The sequence below is a fragment of the Canis aureus genome, chromosome 5 (assembly GCF_053574225.1).
Source record: "Canis aureus isolate CA01 chromosome 5, VMU_Caureus_v.1.0, whole genome shotgun sequence".
Classification (NCBI taxonomy): Eukaryota; Metazoa; Chordata; class Mammalia; order Carnivora; family Canidae; genus Canis; species Canis aureus.
In genome coordinates this window covers 50,060,706-50,082,820 of record NC_135615.1, presented here as the reverse complement: position 1 = coordinate 50,082,820, position 22,115 = coordinate 50,060,706, and the positions used below count along the sequence as shown (strand labels likewise).

General features: G+C 39.3%; 1 long non-coding RNA gene and 1 pseudogene across 2 annotated transcripts in view; both read right to left on the bottom strand.

The window, feature by feature from the left end:
* The window catches only part of LOC144314166 (stAR-related lipid transfer protein 4 pseudogene), a 323,954-nt pseudogene that overhangs the window by 19,280 nt on the left and 282,559 nt on the right, over positions 1-22,115 (bottom strand). The gene's annotated exons all lie outside the window — the stretch shown is intronic.
* On the bottom strand, positions 14,785-21,157 carry LOC144313436 (uncharacterized). Its single transcript, XR_013379084.1, has 2 exons — positions 20,663-21,157; positions 14,785-19,589 (listed from the first exon to the last, which is right to left on the bottom strand). It is a non-coding gene; the product is annotated as an uncharacterized LOC144313436 (long non-coding RNA).

Below are 22,115 nucleotides of genomic sequence, written 5' to 3'. Positions count from 1 at the left end.
TCATTTCCACAAGTTTCCTTAGATCACTTTGTAAACCTTTCCTACCCCCTTCCATCCCTAGCCTACTTCCCCCTGCCCCTCCTCACTCATATTTCCATTCAATTACTAATCTAAATTCTGTCACTGAAGATAAGTTTGTATTTTCTAGAACTTTTTACGAATGGAATCTTACATTGTGTTAGTTTCCTAGGACTGCCATAACAAATGACTACTGGCCAAGTGTCTTAAAAAAAAAAAAAAAAAGAAATTTATTCTCTAACAGGTCTAGGACTAGAAGTCTGAAATCAGAAGTGTCAACAAGGCCATGCTCCTTCTGCAGTCTAAACATGATTCCCTCTTTGCCTCTTCTAGCTTCTGATGCTGGAATCCTTGACGTTGCTTGGCTTTTGGCAGCCTACCTCTAGTATCTGCCTCTGCCTTCACATGGTTTTCTTCCCTGTATCTTCTATCTCTGCTTGTCCCCAAATCTCTCTCTCCTTGTAAGGGTATGGGTCATTGGATATTCCAGCAAAGACTCTATTTCCAAATAAGGTCACATTCACCAATACTCGGGTGAGGACTTCTATCTATCTTTTTGAAATCACAATTCAACCAACAATAGTCCATCATTTAGTCACTCAGAATTCATATCCTTCTCAAATACAAAACACATGCTCTCCTTTACAACTTTCTCAAAAGTCTTAACCCATTCTAGCATGAACTTAAGCCCTAAATCTCATCTAAATAATCACTATCACCAGTTCAAAAAGTCCCGAATCTCACCTTCTAAATCATCTAACTCAGATACGGCGAGACTCTGGGTTTTGGTTCTTTAGGGTGTAAAATTCTTTTCTTATCAGTGGACCTATGAAAGATGAGAAGTTATCTGCTTCCAAAATACAATGGTGGGACAGATAGAGGACTTACATTCCCAATTCCAAATTGGAGGCATTAGAAGGAACAAAGGAATCATGGTTCCAACACATCTCAAACACAGTAAGGCAAATTCCATTAGGTTTCAAGGCATGAGGACACTTTGAACTTCTTTTATTAGGCATGGTTATTTTAACATTCATCCACATTTTTGCCCATACCAATAGCTCATTCTTTTATTACTGATTAATATTCCATTGTATGGATAAATTCCCCCTCTTTATGGTCATTTGAAATGCTTCATTTTTGGCACTCAAATAAACAGCAATGAAGAGTACAAGTCTGCGCATGGACATATGCTCTCAGTTCTCTGGGTAAGAGCTAAGACTGAAGTGACTGTGTCACAGTGTAATGTATATATTTAGTCTTTCAAATAACTGCCAAACTATCTTCCAAAGTGGTTGTCACACTTCAAATTCCCACAGTGACATATTAGAATCCCAGTTGCTCCAAGTCTTCATCAACACTTTGTGTCATTAGTCTTTTTAATTGCAGACATTCTAATAGATATGTAGTGGTATCTAAAACAGAGAATGGTATTGTATCACATTTCCTTGGTGAATGATGATAGTGAGTATCTATCTTTTTAAGTGCTTATTCATCATTTATTTATATTCTTTGGGAAAATGTCTCTTTGAAACTTTTGCCCATTTGGAGGGAGTTAGTTTGTCTTGCTCACTATCAAGATTTTAAAACTCTTGGGATCCCTGGGTGGCGCAGCGGTTTGGCGCCTGCCTTTGGCCCAGGGCGTGATCCTGGAGATCCGGGATCGAATCCCATGTCAGGCTCCTGGTACATGGAGCCTGCTTCTCCCTCTGCCTGTGTCTCTGCCTCTCTCTCTCTCTCTCTCTCTCTCTCTGTGACTATCATAAATAAATAAAAATTAAAAAAAAAAAAGATTTTAAAACTCTTTATGTATTGTGAGTACAAATCTCTCTCTCATCAGATATTTGATTTGCAAATACATTCGCCCTACCCATGACTTACCTTGTCATTCTTTTAACATGTATTTCAAATGGCAGAAATTCTTAACTTCGATGAATTTATCAAGTTTTTCTTCTATAAATTGTATTTGAATCTTACATTAAAAAATACACGTTAAAGCCAAAATCCTTACAAAGACATGCAAGATTCTAACTGAATTACCTTCCTCCCTTATCTTCCTGACCTCATCTCTTACCATGGATGCCTCCTTTTCTCACTCTTCTTTAAGCCAAACTGGCCTCCTACTCCTTCTTGAACAATGCAGATGCATTTCTGTCTCAGGACATTTGCACTTGCTGTTGCTGTTGCCTGGGATTCTCTTTTCTCAGATATCTGCAGGACTTAGCTCCTTGTCTCCTCAGGTCCTTATTAAATGTTCAGTCAGTGAAATTGATCCTGACCTTTCTTACAACACCTGTAAATCTCCAATATTTCCAATCCCTCCTACCTGGCTTTGCCTTTGATCATACTACTTTCTATCACGCTGCATATTTTTTATTCTTATTTTATGATTCCCATACTAGAATATAACCTTCATGAAGCCAAAGATTTATGTCTGGCCACCAGAATTCCCAAGTAGAATATTACCTGGCAGTTTAGTAGGCACTCAAGCAATATCTGCTCAATGCCCGAATGAGTATCTCAATATATATTGATTTTGTCTTCAGAGTTGATAGTTTGGCTAGATTTAGAACACTAATTAAAAATTATTTTTTCTCACAAGTTTTTATTTTTTTAAGATTTTTTAAAATCTATTTATTCATGAGAGACACACAGAGAGAGGCAGAGACATAGGCAGAGGGAGAAGCAGGCTCCATGCAGGGAGCCTGATGCAGAACTCGATCCTGGGACTCTAGGATCACGCCCTGAGCTGTAGGCAGGCACTAAACCACTGAGCCACCCAGGCGTCCCTCTCACAGTTTTTTAAATAAACTTTTTACTTTGGTATAATTTAAATTTGCAAAAAAGTTGCAAAGAGAGTATAGGGAGTTCCCCATGTCTCCATCACTCAGTTTCCCACACTACTAATGTTTTATATTACCATATTACAGCTGTCAAAACAAAGACAATGACATTGATACATTATTATTAACCAAACCTCTGACTTCTCTCACAATTACAAAGATAGTCCTCCAATTCTTTCAAGTTTGTAGACTTCTAATAACAAATATAATATAGTAAGTCTGATTTTCATTTTTCTATGAGTGGGCCCAGGATAGACCCAACATAGTCATGGGAGATCTTAGCCAAGATAGGCATGAGTCCATTGTAACTCTCTCTTTTGCTAGTAAAAATAAATAAATAAATAAATAAATAAATAAATAAATAAATAAATAAATAAATAAATAATAATAAATAAATAAATAAATAAATAAATAAATTCAATCAGAAAAAGAACAATCACATTTTCTACCAAAAGTCCCAGCCACTCCAGATGCAAATTAATAGTGATCTTTCTGTGTACTTGAGGAAAAGTTATTCTGCTAATTAAGACCATGGGTATTACAAAATCTCAGATGAAATTAGTAATTTAAAAAAAAATAAATTAGTAATTATATTAGCAGAACATCAACTTATGAGAAAATTTCAAAGGAGAAGGATGTTCAGTAAGGATCACTGCAGAGAACTGGATATATGGAACAATTAAACTAGATGGAGACTGACCCTTGATGGTACAAATGGCCAGGCATCTGTAATTTAGGCTATAATTCCTTTACCTGGTCTCCAGGGGGCACTATGTTAGCTTGCCTTCCTCAGAGCAGGAGGGCAGCATAGTTGTCTGAAATTGACCTTGGCTAAACATTTTAGTCTTCTAAAAAAGGCTCAACTCCCCTGCTTTCTCAAACTCCCAGCATTCATTATGTGACATTTAAGTGTTAGCTGTCTCATACCGCCTTAAGGCTGATAAGGCCCTGGCACCACCAGACTGGTATTCTCTGGAGCTTGGATTTCCATGTGTTCATCATTCTTAAACCTTTTAGAGCTGACATTGCTTTAGGCCTATAGACTACTTAAAATCTAAGACAAAAAATCACCTAAAATTTAAATAATATTCCTTTGTTAAGGAAAATCTGTGCTATGCAGATATTATTTTCAAAAATAAGTGGTATGTGGAGTTTTAAGGAGAGTCAAGATGCTTGAAACCAGTTCACCGAGGAGTCAACATTTTAGGTAAAAAACAAGTAGCATTTGTTTTTCCAATAACTGACTTCCAGTTGTGCCCTGATGAACTTTTCCTTCCATTAAGTATCAGATTCTTCAATGACATCTTGACCAGATTCCTTAACTTTTCTGTCTCTTTTGGTTACGAAGCCTCATTTCAGGAAGTTAGAGTCTAAAACATTATAGAATTTAGTACAGGTTTATTTCAGATCTTCATTCCTCAATTTGTTTCAAAGCTCATCTTTTCTCATCCCTCAGTCCTAACTAGGCCTGTACCTATGGCTAAAGTCAATTTCTTTTTAGACAGTTATAGTAGGATCTCTTTTCACATATTAACCATCCTTCCTTTCTCTCTTCACTTAGTATTCTAGCCCTCTATGAGTTTTCAGCCCCATCCACAACCAGCAAAGCCTAGAAGGCTGAGAGCTTTTTCTCACATGATGAGCATCAATCCAAGGATTGTCTACCACTCACTTTCATGCAGAGCCACAGCAACACTGATGCTCTTGCTCACCCTTTCAAGACTAGGGAACAGAGATGTAGTGCTCATTCCTCTATATTCTTCTCAGGCTTTCCTTACCATGGACTCTTCAAGCCCCCTTCTGGCACAGGCTACTTCAAACTTAGCATTAGTTTCTAAGTTCATAGCTCGTCCAATATTCAGGGAACATATATTAACCAATCTCTTTTCCTTAAGCAAGTAACATGTTTTTATTGTCTCCAAAGGCTCTCCTAAAAACCCTTTCAACACATTCTCCTTTCACAATGCCAAAAAAGTTGGCCTTTAGATTCTGCAACCCACAAATACAGCCATGTGGAAAAGTGTTCATCTCTCCTTCTTAGGGATATACTCATTCTTTAAAGCCCTGCTCACTGCTTCAGGGATGAAAAATACTCCATCTCCCACTGCACAAGTAGAAAAGGAAGTAGATCTTCCTTGAAGATCACAAAATCAGTTTTACTCTTTTCTAAATCTTGTTCAGGATTTCCAATGAGGAAATATGGATGGGGCTAATTGATGAGTATATTATACAATAAGGGGGAGGTCAGCCTTCTCTGACTACTAGAAACTCAATTGGGGGGGGGGGTAGTTCCTTTACCTCATACATGGGAAAGGGTAGAAATTATAGTCTATTCTTGAGGATACCACCCTTGGGGATTGCCACCAGGAGGCTTTGTACTTACACTCTGTCCCTACTAAAGGATCACTATAATTATATACATGGGCTGCTATCTGAACTCATCCTGAGCTGAGGGCTCTCAGCCTCGTAGTTCTCTGGGTACATAATTTAAATAAGCTTAGTCTAGGTTTTACAGATTCTATTTTTCAAAGATATCCCAACAGCATCTCCCAACAATATATTACCTATGACGGAGCTTTGATACTTCTCTGATTGAGAGGTGGAGTCTATGGCCTCTGGCCTTAAATCTTGTGACTAAGAAACTAAATATTGTGGCAGATGTGACTCCTGCAACTTCTAACATTCAGTAATAAAAGGCTATGTACTTTCCACCTTGTTTGTTGGGATACTTGCCATGTAAGAAGTCTGACTCCCCTAAGTCTGCCATGTTGTGAGGAAACCATGTTACATGATGAGACCACATAGTGGTATTCCAGTCAGAGGCTTCCAGAGGGTATCCTAGTTAGCAGTCCTCCCATCCTAAGTGGAAGACATGCAAATAAATGAGTTTGGGGGTTATTTTCACTTCTAGCAATTGAGTCATTACCCCCATCCTTTAAGTATTCCCAACCAAGAATCCAGATATCATGGAGCAAAGAAAAGCTATCCCTACTGTGCTCTTTCTGAATTCCTGACCTACAGAATCTGTGAGCAAATTAGTTTTTTATGCCACTATTTCTAAGATAACTTGTTATGCAGCAATAATAAATGCTATATCTAGGGTTATAAAAATGAGTCTATCTTCTCAGTTGCTTAGGTTCTTTATATGTTTAAGGTTAAAAAAAACCCCAACTTTCTCTAAACCTAATTAGTTTAATGTTTTTTTGTAATGACTTCTGGACCATCAATATAGATAGAGCAGACAACAGAATTTTAAAATTCCCAAGTCCTATTATTTATGCCTCCAGGGAGATATAGTCAGTCACATTGGTAGGAAAAGCAGACCCATTTAATCTGTGTAATTCAGGTATTAAGATTTCTACCTTTCCACTTATTTTAGTGTAACTTTTTAGTAATGAAGGAGTTCCACTTTTTCCTGGGTATAGCTACCCAGTAAGGAGACTATATCCAATTAGGATGAACAAATATTATGCATTGATTTTAACTAATAAGAAACTCAGGTGACATGTCAGAGGCATTCTTCATCTTACTTCATGATATTAATCATGAAAATATCATGAAAATCATGAGGCCATATTCACCATGGCTATTTGTTTCTCTAGACCTTACTATCTTCTTCCTGGGCTCCCAACCTGTTTATTCATGTCAAACTACATAAATGTACTTATTTATGTACATGTAAGGCCTTACTTAACTTTTCCAGTTCCTATTTTTAGGCTACAATTAGCTACAATCTCTTTATTCTAAATGGTCTTTGTAGAGATTAGAGAGAGCAACGTTAGCATCATGTAGATACACACTGAGCTTCTGGGGTTCAAAAATTTGAGGTAAAGCTCTGACAATAATAACTAATGTTTACTATCCCTCTGTCAATACATTGAAATTTTATTACTACATTTTATCAGTGGTTAAAAATTATAGAAATTCCACTTCCATAAAAGAAAGTGAACAGTTAGTGTATAGTGAACAGTTTGACCATCTTGAAGAACTGTTCAGGACTTGGCTAGAGTTTTTAGGGAGAATGTGTTAGAGTCTTCTAATCCTCCCAATTTTTATAGCGGCAGATGTCACCACTATTTTTGGTGACACCTTGTTCCAACAAGCTGGTCTATAGGTATGAAACAATATTTTACCTTCAAAGTCAATATCTAAACCACATGCACCAGACTGTCTTTAATTTGAATAATGGGATGCTATACCCAAAAAAAGGTAATCTAAAAAGTCCCTTTAATTCTCTAAAGTGCCGAGTACTCATATAGCAATTCAATTTACATAAGCCCTAAAAGTACCTATACAATTTAAGACCTAAAGTACCTCCACAATTTAATAGGTTTTGGGAAGGTTGGTGAACTGGACTAGTAACATACTGATTGCAGATTTACCAGACTTAAATATTGAGTAAACAGATTTGGTGTGAGGATTTATCCTATGGGATCAGAATTGTATCTAAAGCTGAGAAAATGGTACTTATCCTACCATCTAAAGAGAGTCAATAGTATATCCTTAGTAATGAGAGTGTCATATAGCAAGAGCTAAGAAAGTTTTGGGAAAGAGGGATGGATTAATTATATCTAGTTCACATGTTTAAAAAGACAATGACAAGGGCAGTCCTGGTGGCGCAGCGGTTTAGCGCCGCCTGCAGCCCAGGGCGTGATCCTGGAGACCCTGGATCGAGTCCCATGTCAGGCTGTCTGCATGGAGCCTGCTTCTCCCTCTGCCTGTGTCTCTGCCTCTCTCTCTCTCTCTCTCTCTCTCTCTCTTTGCATCTCTATGAATGAATGAATGAATGAATGAATGAATGAATGAATGAATAAATAAATAAATAAATAAATAAATAAATAAATAAGACAATGACAAGAGAAAGTACTGCCAGGTCTAGCAATTAGGAAGAGTTTGTACAAAATGGTAGGAAATGATGCCAAGATGCAATGGGTTGAAAAATTACAAAGAAATTAAACCAATTAGTGTAGAATACTCTTCAAGAATATTCAAGATAGGAAGACAAGCAGCTGGATGGGAGCTCTAATTAGATGCTCTGATAGGAAACTAAGAAAGAAAAAAGGAAAATACTCAAAATGAAAGGAAAGGTTGGAGATGATAAAAGACAATGAGGCAAATTAAAGTCACTCAACTGGCTCAAAGAATATCCAATTAGTTGATACTATCAAAGAAGTGATTTGTTCAGTTTTGTAGAAGAAATTCTATTAACTAGTCAGTTAAAGGGTCCAGGTGAACTTTGAATTTCCACTTTTGAGCTCCTATGTTTAGCTTATTGGTCATTCTACCCATATTTTAAGACATCATTGGCTGACTATAAAGCTTTTTTAAATTAATATATTTCTTCTTTTAAAATGTTTATTTATTTGAGAGAAAGAGAGTGGGAACATGGGGATGGCAGAGGGAGAGGGAGAGAGAAAATCTCAAGCAGACTCTCCACTGAGCATGGAGCCAGATGGGGGCTCCATTCCAAGGCCCTGAGATGGTGACCTGAGCCGAAATCAAGAGTCAGATGGTTAACCAACTGAGCCACCCAGGAGCCCCCATAATTAATATATTTCATAACGTATTTTGTAATGAGCTATTAGAGAATGTAATATGATTGCAGCTATACTCATAATACTGAATTAAAGATTTTTAAAAGCATATCAATTTCTGTGGTACAAATCAGGCCTTAACATTTTTATGCATAATGAAGTTATCAAAAATGTGGAATTCCTCTAAAAATTACCAAGAAAGTGTTAGAAGATGAGGTCTCATATAAATGCTAATAAATCATTTTTTCACATATCAGACACTTTCAGAGTTAACCTTATTTGGCCATAATTTATAGCAAAATAATAAACTTTCAAAAAGACTCTAACATTTTACATTTCTAAAAGATTATAATTATCCCTATGTCCTCAGAGGCTTACAATTTGATGGCACACCACTTCTAATAAATAGACCAGTTCTGCAATTCTAATATAATCCTATCACATCTTATTATTAGATGATCATTAACACTTAAACTCAATGATTTATTCTTGCCCTCTGTTAATATATGCTGTCATTCCTTGTAAAAGGGATTAAAGGAAACAGAGAATGTGTTCTCCCTGGGGAGAGAGATGTATTTATGATAAAGTGGCAAATAAACCTCATTAATAGCTCCTCTGCAGTGTCCTTATTATGATCCAAACCTTTAACCTATGCAAAGAAAACAAACAAACAACAACCCCTCCCCCTAAACACACACACAAAATAACAAAAAAAAAAAAATAAAACAAAACTGCCAGGACATAATGAGTCCAAGCACAAACCATTCAGAAAGAGAATCCACTTGAATAATATCCATGTTCAGATGACTTAAAACACCACAGGTAAGTTTCTATACCTAATTCACATCTACTTTATATTTGAGATACCTGTGGAATAGTCTATTTGGCCAAATACTGAACAGAATGCTGCATGTCTCACAAGACAAGGTGCCTGGGAACAATGTGATGATTGCTGTTTTGGTTCTTCCTGTGTACGCATTTGATATCCTGGTGATTGGGGCTTTTACAGCTGCTCATGTTTTGGACTCCCAGACTAGGAATTCACTCCACATTACCTCAAAGCCAAGAATATTCTCCTGAAAAGGAAATCAGAAAAACTAAAGTGAAAGACCAAGCTCCTTTGCCTCAGTGAAGGTGGGTGATTAGGGGAAAGAAAAAGCCTATGAAGTCAACCAGAAAACCCTACTGGAGAAATCCCCTCAAACTTCTCTTTTCTTCAATCTTCTTTCAAGATGTGACAACTACCCTTAAGACAGCAGAGAGCAATGGGCTCATAAATTATTGTTGAGTCACTTCAATATTTGGCTAAATAGTAATTTCCCCTGATGGCTGAAACCAGACAGGATGTTCTAGTATTCATGGTTCTTGGCTATGAGGCTTATATCTCATTTGGGATCAAATGAACAGACTCCTCATTCTCTAAAGCAAGCTGGATTTAAAAAAAAAAAAAAAAAAGATACAGCCATCAGAATACTCAAGAGAAAACATAAAAGTATAAGACCCTGCAAAAAGGAAGAAAACTTATCAAATTAATTTTTCAAAGGCTCCTAAATGCAAGTATTGGGAAACCTCCTCCTGGTGCAATTAATGAAGTCTCTGCACTTAAAATGGACCAAAAGAAAATTTAGAATCTTCATTATAATTAAAAAGAGCTCCAGTGTGAGACACCAAAGGCATGGGGTAGAACAAAGTAGAATACTTACAAAAGAATTAAGGTAATAAACCTAAAAATCTCAAGACTATCAAGTCAGAGACCATTCTCTCAGCTAGAGCTAAAGTTTTCACTATTTCCTCAGGAAGGAGAAACTAAAATGCTAATCTCAAAACCCTAGTCTATAACATTTTAGTTGTCACATCTATGCAGTAAATTGTATCATGTTCCAAGTCTATAACTTGTGTTCACTCATTTGCAATGAATCTTTTTTATTGTTCACACGAAGCCCTTCCAGAAGAGGGCTGAATCATGATGAGGCCCTTGTGTGCCGTGATAGGGCTTGTGCTCAGAATGGCCAGGTCATGCAAGCCTCGTCTTACAGAAGAGCGCCTCAACAATTATTTCTGAATAAGAGAACAGTAACACCCAATTTTATTCATTCTTTGCAAAGCATTCACTGAGCACTTACAATGTGCACTGTCTTCTGAGAAATACAAAATGACAATTTGTGGGCAGGTACAGAGAAGGCTGCAAAGGCATACGAATAAATGCCAAGTGAATGATAGATCAAAATTTCCCAATTCCCTCAGTGGTTTTTAATGGCGCTCGGCCACACATCTCTTAACAAACATTTCTACTCTATTGTAATACATTACTTGGGAGAAGAGACTGGAACATTCAGATTTTGTATCCCCATGGTATTATAAATATAGTGTGCCCTTTGAATGAATGAATTCAGAGGACAGAAATTAACTTTCAGTTCACATGATCTGTAAAGACTTCAAGATAAGGGAAACTCAGCCACAGAGTTTATGGTAGAGAGAAATCACAGTAGAAGATAATTTAGAGGAAAATGCCTCTAGCCTGGATAACATAAGCCAAGAGCTTTCCAATCTGTCTGCTACTTCAGAGCTTTCCTCCCCAATGACCTCCTCCTCGATCAGCCTGCAATATGTAACACCTTCAAGAAAATAAGCAAGTGTAAGACAAGTGGAGATGACTTTTATATTAATTCAACTTTTGCAGACATATTCAGTTCATGGGAGGAAAAAACTAAAGTTTTGATTTGAATTTTCCAGGTAAATTCTAGCTGTCAACATAGCTGTATTTGTTGAAGAATTCCTGTTCCCTAAGGACAATTTGTTTACTATATGCTGTGGAGTGAATCGTGTCCCCTTAAAGATTCGGATGTTGAAGTCCTAAACCCTAGGACGTCAGACTTTATATTTGAAGATACAGTTAACTTTAAAGAGGTAATGAAATTGAAATTAGCTCGTTAGGGTGGGCCCTACCCAATACCCCCAGTGTCCTTATAAGAAGAGGAACTTGGGACACAGACCGGTGCGGAGGGAAAATGATGAGAAGGCATAAGAGAAGCCAAAGAGAAAGACCTGGAACAGAAGGAACCAACCCTGCCAATGCCTTAATCTAGATTCCAGCTTCCAGGACTGTGAGAAAATAAATTTCAGTCGTTTTAAATCACCAGCACTGTCCAGCAAAATAGTATACTTCATTCATTCTAGGTGGTTGGAAAAGTCTGCCCATCTTTGGCACTCAGATTAACTGACTAGAGGAGGCCGAGGGGCTCCAATTCTTGGATGGTGTTATTATGTGCAAACCGGTGGCCCTGGGGATAAATGGCCCCTGGGGCTGACCCCCAGCTCCTGCAGAGAATGTAAAAGCATCCCAGTCACTGCACTACCTCAAAGAAAGAAGGAAATAATTCTATAACAAGACAATGACCTCTAGTGGAAGCTGTGCAAAATTACAGAGATCCCAGTAAGTCTCAGGCCTTAGAGAACAGATTTAAACGTTAGAAAGAGTGACCTTGGAGGAATTTCCAAGGGACATTACTGTCATTCGCAACCACCTTAGTAAGTCCAACCTGAAAGCAAGTGTAGAAGAACAGAAAATAGGAAAACATGCAAATCATGTTAAAGTCTCCGCAGAGGAGGGCAAGGTAAGCAAGAGGGAGAGGCACAGGAGTGTCTCCACACTCAGATCCTGCGAAGGGTTTCCAGCTCCTCATTATTCAGCACTAGTGAGCTCTGGGGGGACCTTAGTGGAAGCCCTACCCAGAGCTGCTGAGTGAGAACCTTAATGTCAGGAAGGTTCCCCAGGTGATCTATAAACATATTAAAACTTGAGAGGCCCTGTAGTCTTGCTCATTCAGAAGGCAGCTGTTTTTGTGCTGTTTTTTGGATTTTCTGTAGTAATTCCAAGTAGTGAAAGGCAACTCAACCTAAAGCAGCCACCACGCATGACATAGTTCTAGGTGCTAAGTTCCTAAGTTCATTTTTCTGCACTCATGTACACGTGGCGCAACTGCTCATAAAACATACGGGTTAAAATAACAAATGTTCAATTACCACCTTTTTTCCTTTTCAACTTTTAAAACTCCACTAATGACAGCTTTGAAACTCTCTGATTTCCAGGGGTTTCCATGAAAATGCCAACCCTTCTAGCCCTCCTATTAATCATCATCCCGCTGTCAGGGAAACAGGGAGTTTGAATTTTAACTCTTCTTAATGAATATATTTCACATACCAAAATTATCTCAGCAATTTGCTTGGCAGCTTTAGAAGCCATTACCAAATTGCATTCAAGTGCATTTCATTTGTTTCCTAAACTGACTGTAGTTTTTCTTCACAAATGATTCTCAAGCATGGTACAAAGGAACAGATATTTTGGTTCATCAGGAAAGATAGTTTACCTTGGAAATGCTCCTCAAAACCAGAGTATATTAATTTGTTCCAGTGGTGCTTGAGTGACTGCTTAATAACCAGCTTCCAATAACGACAACAAAAGTTGAAGGCCCGATTTGTAGCATTTGCCAACTGCCATAGAGTAAATATCCCATCTTGAACAATTCCAAGATAGCAACATGATCAGAGTTGGCAAGAAATGTACACAACTGCTTCATGGCAGTGCAAACAGGGACCACTCTTTATTTCTAAAATACTACCAAATACCCCCATTTCCCAAGCTGTTTCCTTATTAGCTTCAAAATACATGTCAGTGTGAAATGTGCAGTGTGCGACTGTACAATCTTAATACACACCAAAACAACTACCAGGTTTGGGTTTATTAATGATGAGATTAATGTTTTTCAAATAACAGTAAGATGGTTATATATCGTAAAAATGTAATGCTACTTTGTACGAAACTTTCAGGGGCAAAGATGGAAAACAGCTGTTGATCCAAAACCTACTCAAAAAGATTACCCTTGGGGCACTTGGGTAGCTCAGTTGATTAAAGGTCTGTCTATTGATTTCAGATCAGGTCATGATCTCAAGGTCGTGAGACCAAGCCCCATGTTTAGTTCTACCCTGTGCATGGAACCTGCTTAAGATTCTCTGTTCCTCTCCCTCTGCCCCTTCTCCCCTTCTCTGTTAAAAAAAAAAAAAATTAAAAAGCATACCCTTCCCACAATTATCTGTAAGGAGCATCCAATGGGGAAGGCCAACTCTACGTTTGGTGTCTTTACAACTACTATAAGGTAGCCTCCGTAGTTACGGCAACCCACCTACAACCATTCATTACCAATTTACTTGTTTGTCGGCAAGTCGGCCTTGGCCTTTCAATCTTAGCCAGTCATTTCCCTGGCAGTTCCTGTGCTCCATCTTTAATCTCTCCATCTCACACCAGAAAAAAATTTTCTAAATTTTTATTAATTTCCCAAAGACCTTGACCCACCTCACAAATTAATTCATTGAGTTCTCAGCATCAATGCCACAATACAGTATGATGCCACCGTTAGGAGTTTAATTGTATTTCCCCCAAAGATACTGAGGTCCTAATTCTCCATACATGTTAATGTGACCTTGTTTGGGAACACAGTCTTTGCATATGATCAAGTGAAAAGGAGATAATCAGGATGGGTCCTAATGCAATAAAGTAGGTGTCCCTGGGAAAAGAGAAAATTAGGACAGAGACAGACATACCTGGAGAGAAGACAATGTAAAGAGACCTAGGGAGAAGATGGCCATCTACAAGCCAAGGACAGAGGCCTAGAATACATCTTTCCTAAAAGGGAACCAACCCTGCCAACCCCTTGATTTCACACTTTCTGGACTCCAGAACGGTGAGACAATAAATTCCTATTGTTTAAGCCACCAGTCTGTGGTACTTTGTTGTGGAATCCCGAGCAAAGGAATACAGTCACCATCAGGAGGTATGGCCCAAGTAATTTTTTTTACTCATATCAAACTTAAAGAATTAGCTATTATGCTTTTATTTTTGTAAAAGTTGACCAGATTCTGAATTATTTTGATAATAATGTCACTGTAGATATTTGCACCCTGAGATGCTTTCATAGAACGAAGAAAAGAGTATAAATACAGCTGTCATCATACACAAGCCTGGCTCTATCAGTAAGAGGGTGAAGCACATAGAAACATCATTTGTCGCAGTGTCATAGAAGAAAACATGTTGAGAAATCCTAAAATATTGATACAAAACTATTACTAATTGCTACTACATTTACTAACCCCTGCTGAAGGGGACCCAAATGTATACATAAAGAGAACTCACCTTAACCTGCTCCTCTAAGGGAGAAATCTCTGAGACTCAAGGCAGGTTGGTGCAGAAGACGTGCTGGGGAAGAAAGTTCTCCCTAGCACCCTTCAAGTGGACTCCACAGTCAGCCATCAACTCCATCTACGTTAATGGTGGGCTCTGAAAATGAGTTTCTAAGCCCAGAGGCACAAAAAAACAGAAACATAACCGCTGAAACTATGCTCAAAATTCTCATTTATTGAATCATAACATTTTAAGAGCCTGGAGGGACCTCAGAGGCTCATATTTTATAAGAAAGAAGTGAAACCTAGAGGTACTTTGTCAAAGTTGCAATTAGTGGGAAAACTCAAGTTTGTTTCCAGGTTTCTTACCTTCTCACTCCAACCGGCAGAAATGGACTTTAGGAACCTGATTGTGTCTCCTGGTTACCTGAAGAACTTTTTATAAAGATGCAAGTTTCCAGGACCCAGCCTTAAGAATTCTGATTCAAATCTCAAGTTTGGCTCCGGGATGATTTGTAATTAAACTCTGGGAGAGATTTGGCCAGGTAGCAAGGTTTGGAGCCACTGTGGAAACAATTCTGCCCAGAGACCTATTACCTTTGATCTGCTTCTGATTCCACTTGGGACCCAACCCTGTGTGATGATTATCACGTCTTCTCTCATCCTGAGAAAGATGCTAAGAGTTCATCTTAGGGACCTGCTTATAAAGCCCAGCACACTCACACTGAGAAGCTGCTTCCCCCAACTCCTGGGCACATTCTACGTACACAGAATATCTTAGAGCTGAAGAGGAAAAACAAACCCAAAATTATTTAAAACAACAATGAGAATTAATTCCATACTCTTTGGCTTCTATCCTTTCACATGCCTGATTATAATCTCACAGATAGCCATATGCCCATCCACCCCAGGGGAGATGATTTATGTCGGGGAAGTTGTAGTAAGCACAGGTTTCATTTATTTTCAATGACTGCTGTGCCTCCTAGGAGGAGAAGAGTTGATTTAAAAACAAAACAAAACAAAACAAAAAATTAATAAAACTATGGCATGCTGAATCACAATTACTTATAAAATAGGATAGTTCACACTGGGACCCAGGGTTTCCTGGGGGATGCAGAGACTGAGGTGAACATCAGAGAAAGCTGAACTCAGGACTCTGGAGCCAGAAGCAACGTGGTGCTGGTGGTAGTGAGGGTAGGGGGTGTAAACTACAAGCTGTGTGACTACGGTGAGATGCCATCTAACGTTTGAACACATCCTGAACTTCCTCACTCTCACATGTGAAGATCCCATGCACCACATCACTAAAGGGAGACCAAAACTCTAAAATTTAAGAGGGATGGTCATACTGGGGATTTCACCCTTGGAACATGGCTCAGATAGTCAGTCTTTGTCTTCTTCGTCCCCACTCTACCTCCTTAGGAGAGACTCTTATCAACTCTGAACTACTTCAGGAGCCCCAACTGCTTTCATGCTTCTAGATGCATTGACACTCATGCCCTCATAGCAATATCCTTCCCATTCAAGATCTTCATTCCCAATATGTGCAGCTTCTACCCCCACACTGATCCCCAAGCTTCTGGGAAATGAGAAGTACCTCCTTTGGGCACCTCTCTGGAGATTCCTGTTCTAAGAATATAGGTTCAGGCTGACCTCTTATAGCCTATAAAGTCTATAATACCACCAGGGTTTCTTGGCCAACCAAATTGGAGGTCCAGAGGAAGATATGGAATAGCCATATTTTGAAAACTTCCTAATTGGTCTGCCTCCCTTGAGAAACCATAATTCTTTGCAAGCAGAATATAGGGATCTTTTGGAATTTGTACTTCAGAGTCTATAGTTGGCCTTTTGCCTTTGTTTTCAGCCTTGAAACATGAGACTAGCTCATGAGACTGTGACAGACAGTGTGATTAGTACTAAATTCAACTTCAGATTCCTTCAAGTCTCTTCAGAAACTGAGCCTCTACAAGGACAAGAAAATCACCATCAACCATTTGTCCAGCACTTTATAGTTTGCAAAACACTTTGCCCAAAGAGACACCACTATTCAGGCTCCCAATAGAAAGGCCTGCTGGGCAAGTGGAGACTTTGACCTTTGGAGCATTCTGAATCAAAATTATCCCACTTTTTCAATAATGAAATAGATACACTACATTTTTATATTGACATTCCATCTAACTTTGGTTTATCTGAGTCTCCACCAAAATACTTCCATAATGAGCAAAGCATCTTCTGGCGGAGAGACATGCTGCATAATCACCTCGTGAACATGAACCTGTGGCATTTTAGGTTTAGGTCATGCATTGAGGTTTAGGTCAAGCATTCACTCAGTCTTTCAGTATCACAGGAGAAGAGGGATAAACCTTCAAGCATTCTGGTACGGGCTCCTCAAGAAGTGACTCAGAGATTTAGAAGCTTGACTGCAAGACATCAGAGAAATTCAAGTCACTGATCTTTCTCTTAGGGATATCTATCTACAGAGCCTAGAGGCACAGACACACCTGTCACTTGTCTTAGGAGATCACAGAAAGCTTCCAGACACTTGCCATGTGGGGAAACTCTTCCTCATGCTTGTGGTTTAAGAAAGCCCACGGTGGCTAGGCAAGAACTGAGATTTTTCCAGCTATCTTGGGGCCACTGTGGCCATTTTAGGAGCGCAAAGCCCTCAATTCCCTGGTTTTCAAGAACCTCCATAAAGGAAGAAGAAAGAATTAGAGAACTCTCCTCTCACTGACTTTACCTATTTTCTACTTCCAGTTACCCCTGCATGGACAAATATACACAACACAGCACTATTCCTAAATCATAACTTAGGAGTCATGGTGCATAAATCATCATGACAGCTAGAGCAATCTCAGTCCATCTGGTGACTGCTCATCTTTGGAGTATAAACCACTGAAATGAGTAAATAAGGTATGCAATGTAGCTACAGAGTCCAGCATTTTCCTACTTTGGTATCTCTTTCATTCTACAGATATGTCCCCAACTTTAAGTGCCACTTCTTTCTGGGACTGATGTCTTCTCTGTGGTCAGTAAGCCCCTATTGCCACACCCATGTCAGAACCTTCCAATCTATGCAAGGCTGTCTCAGAAATTTGTTCTTTTAGGCCCACCGATTTTCTGTCCAGAACCCTGCTAGTGTACTCCTGTGAGCCTGCTCACTGGTTGTGTGAAGCCAGTCATCTGTTCAAAGGAGATGGTGCGCCCAAAAGTTTCCTCTTCTTGAGGCCACCAGGGAGGACTCTTCATTCAGGCCCAACTCTCAGAGAGTCCCTGAGGCAATATCTCAGCTTTATTCTCTACCACCCCACATCGTGTCCAATCCTAGCACAGATATGAAATCACTCTCACTCTGAAACCTCACTAACTTAAGCCAGCTCTTTGCTTCTGTAATTCCTCTCCCCCTCCATCTTTCTCCCTTGGATAATGGCTCCCTCATTTAAATTAACTTTCACAAATACCTTAATTCACAAAAGCTATAAATAAAATGCCATCAGTGGGAGTGGAGATGATATCAGAACAGGGGTGCCCTGGCGAGAATTGGTGTCCTGACCTTCACTAGGCTTTTTCAAATTCCCCAAAGGTGGCTAATTGCCTTTGACAGATTAGCCAAGGGCCGCTTCTTTAGAGTAAGAAATCAAGGCCTCTGAATTATTCCAACAAAAAAAATCAAGAAGCATCTAACAACGATGAAGCTAAATTCATGCATTCTTAAGGAGAAGGGAAACTTCAATCACCCTCCATGTGCTTTGGAAAATTCATGAATAAATAAATATGTTAATACAAATAGCTCCCTCAGAGGCTGGTAAGAGGATGCCCTGTCCTTAAACTAAACTGCATTCTAAAGCAACTCTCCCACCTGACAGGATATCCAGTGGAGTTAGAGAGTAGGAAGGACCTTTACTCAGCCCATAATCCGAACATGTAATTGATGACAACCTCCAAAAGCATACTAATGTTGGACCAGGTACTATTACACTTTCAAGGGAATTGTGTCACCATGGTTGATTTAAAAATACGTACAAGCAAGCATATGCCGAAATGAATATAATCACTTGTTCACATTCCCAGGATCTAAGGAAGGCAGTATCCATGTTAAAAATCAAGAGTCAAGCCTAAACCTAACGGATTATTCATTGGAACCTGTTCAGTGGAACCACAGATTCCTAATCCCAACATGCTTCTCAGCAGAGCCTTGTTCAAATGGAAGAATCTAGGCTACCCACTCTTCACTCTGAGGAAATTCTAGGTGTCAGCGGGAAGGAAGGCTTTGTGGAAAGCAGTCCCAGTGGCCAAGAAATTAGAGTCCAAGAGAGTTTTACGATGAACCAAGTTATTATTTTTTTTTTGGTGAAAAAATTTATATTTAGATTTATAGCTGGCTGGACTCAGTTTAGATGATCCCAATTTTGGTGGCAACATCCAAAGCATCATAGTCAGGAGCCAGTCGAACATATGCTTTCTTCTCTCCATCAGGCCTGATCAAGGTGTTGACCTTGGCCACATCAATGTCATAGAGCTTCTTCACAGCCTGTTTGAGCTGGTGCTGTTGGCCATCCACAATGAACACAAGTGTGTTGTTGTCTTCTATGTTCTTCATAGCTGACTCAGTAGTCGGGGGAACTTGATGATGGCATAGTGATCAAGCTTGTTTCTCCTGGGGGTGCTCTTTTGAGGATATTTGGACTGCCTTCAGAGACGCAGGGTCTTGGGTCATCGGAATGTAGGTGACGTACAGATCTTCTTTATTTTGTGACAGTGCACACCTTTCAGCACCACTTTCTTAGTTTTCAAAGCCTTTGCTTTGGCTTCAGCTTTGGGAGGAGCAGGGACTTCCTTCTTCGCCTTCAGTGCCATCTTCGTGAAAGGGTGAGCCAAGTTCTACACAGAGCAGGAGATAAAGGTTCTAAAAATCATCCCTGCTTCATTTATCTCCTTTCACTGGTGGTGTTCACAGCAGTCTGGAACTGCAAGGCATTCTGGGAGCCTGGTAACTTAGAGGAGCAGCAGATGTGACAGGCTGAGGGGAGAGCACAAAGCATGAGGTGAGGGACCTTTCTGAATGGAATGTGTCCGGGCTGGTAAGCCAAGAAAACCAGAAGGTTATTTTGATTTAACAAATGATTCTAGGGACGGTACTTTTTAGAAGCCTGTGCCTTAGTACACAAAATGAGTGTGGAAAGGAAGGTTCTATGGTAAAAGGGATGGCCTTTCTTCCAACAGCATGATGTGCTGATGAAAAGAGCAGTTTTGGGATCAGAGGCATTCGCCTGGCCTGGACTGGGCTGACTGGTCAGGGTGACAACAGGACACATGAAGCTTCTAGCCACCCCAGAGCCAGCAGAACTGGCATAGCCTGGGTCCTGGAACTCTGCACTGTGTCTTTAGCCATATAACAGAGTGTGGGAGGCACTGGGACAGGGAAAATGCTATCCCATATCCATGGGATCCTCAAATATTGAGTACTTTCATATTAAATAAGCTAACTCAGATGCCAACACTCCATAGTCACTCAATCAGATGCAATGTTTTATTTATGATATCCTTGTTTATTTTACTTTCAGGGACTGATTTTTTTATCATGCTACATTCCAGATTACATTTTCTAAATTTCACAATCTAGACTTTGTCATTGTAAATCAGAAACCCACACATTTAAACATCGCTTAATCATTAATGACTCACATGGGTATAATTTAAAATACATACACACGATTTAACTTTGCTTTCAGTACACAATGGAGATGAGTAAACTTCACAAAGCTCTCATATTTACAAAAATAACAACCCATGCTACTTTAACAGCAGCTGCCTAATAAATGAAATTGAAGCAATAAATATAATTGTAACATCTATTGGATAAGAAAAAAAGTAGAATCATGTGCACATATGGTCATGACTCATCATTTCCCTGACCTCTTCAGGAAAATGCGGAAAAAGCACCTAAATGAATGCTAATTCAGAGTTCAGACAAAAATCTTCCCAAGCAAAAATTCTAATTCTTGTTTTTTAGTTAGTAGAGAAAGTCAAGCACTAACATCATTTATAACTAGAGTGTGATGGTAACAGATGAGCCTTTTCCCCACTCTATACCTCTCTGCCAGGAATATGAGATCCAGATGTCAGCTGTTCCATACTTAAGCCTCCATCTGGACTTTCTAGAAGATAATGGGCATAAAAGTACTTAGCATAACCCAGCAGGCACTCCATAACTATTATTTTCTCATCCCATCCTCCTTCCAACATTACTAACTCACCTGATCACAACTAAGTCTGGTTTCCTTAAGGCACTGGAGCTTGAAATGAAGTATGAACAAACTCCACTGTCTAAAGGACTATGCATAAACAAGAAGAGCCGACTCTTCTCAATCTCTTTTAAGTGTCCCGTGCCTATTAAAACCATTTTCCTTAGTTCTAACACCTGTCTACCAGCAAGTCACCAGCACGGTCCTCTGTGTCCTCTCTGCACTCAGCATTATGTCCCCGTCATCAGAATCCCCCACATTACCCTTGGAGGAATCCGCAGGAGATTGCTAGGGATCTAAGTATCAAAACTCAAGGAGGGAACATTTACTCCCAAGTGCTATCAAATACCATGACAGGAGGAATGGTGCAAAATGGCATTTCCTTTAGGATATATATATATATATATATATATATATATATATATATATACCCTTCGTTTTAACGTCACTTGGCAATAATAAGAAGAGGAGGGAAATTCCATAGCCTACATCTCTACATGGTAGCCTTATTTATTGTGTTTCCCAATTCTGTCTCCTTTATTATGGATGACAGATTAAAAACCTATATATACCATGCTTTAAAAGCATGAAATGCTCTAAAAGCTCTAATGCATGAGTTCCACTCTTTTCTTTAACAGAAACATTGCAAAACATTAATACTTCACTGTTTTGGGAAAATGCACAAAAGAAATATCCCCACTGAGTTCTCTAGAGGCCTCTATGATGTTTCATATCTCTCGTATAAAATACATCATGCATTCGTTCAACAGTTACTGTCTACCATGTACCAGGTACTCTACCCACCAGGTACTGAACTCACAAGAGTGAATAAGACAGAAATGGTCCCACAGAAATTACATTCTAGCAAGAAAGACTCAAACTAAGCAAGCTAAAACTCTTCTTAAAGTCTCTAAAAAGATGAGCAGGGTGTTGCGATGGAGATTACTACAAGAGAAGGAGCAGTCAGGAAGGGTCATTTTGAGCAGGTGACCTGTGATCTAACACTTAAAGGACAAGAAGAAGCAACTGTGTAAAGAGCTGAAGAAAGAACATCTTAGGCAGTGGGAATAGCAAGTGAACTCTGTATAGAAGACACTGTAGATGTAGACCTTACCTGTGGCACTTGAGGAAGGAAGGCTATATGGCTTCGATGTGACCACATTTCTGTCTTCCTGCAGTCTTCTTTCTGTCACCCTGTGTATCATCTAGGAACACACACTGCACCATGACTCAAGAGTGTTCTTACACTGCCCTCGGAGGTCCTCCGTGTGATATCCAACAAGGGTCTCCCCCACCCCAAG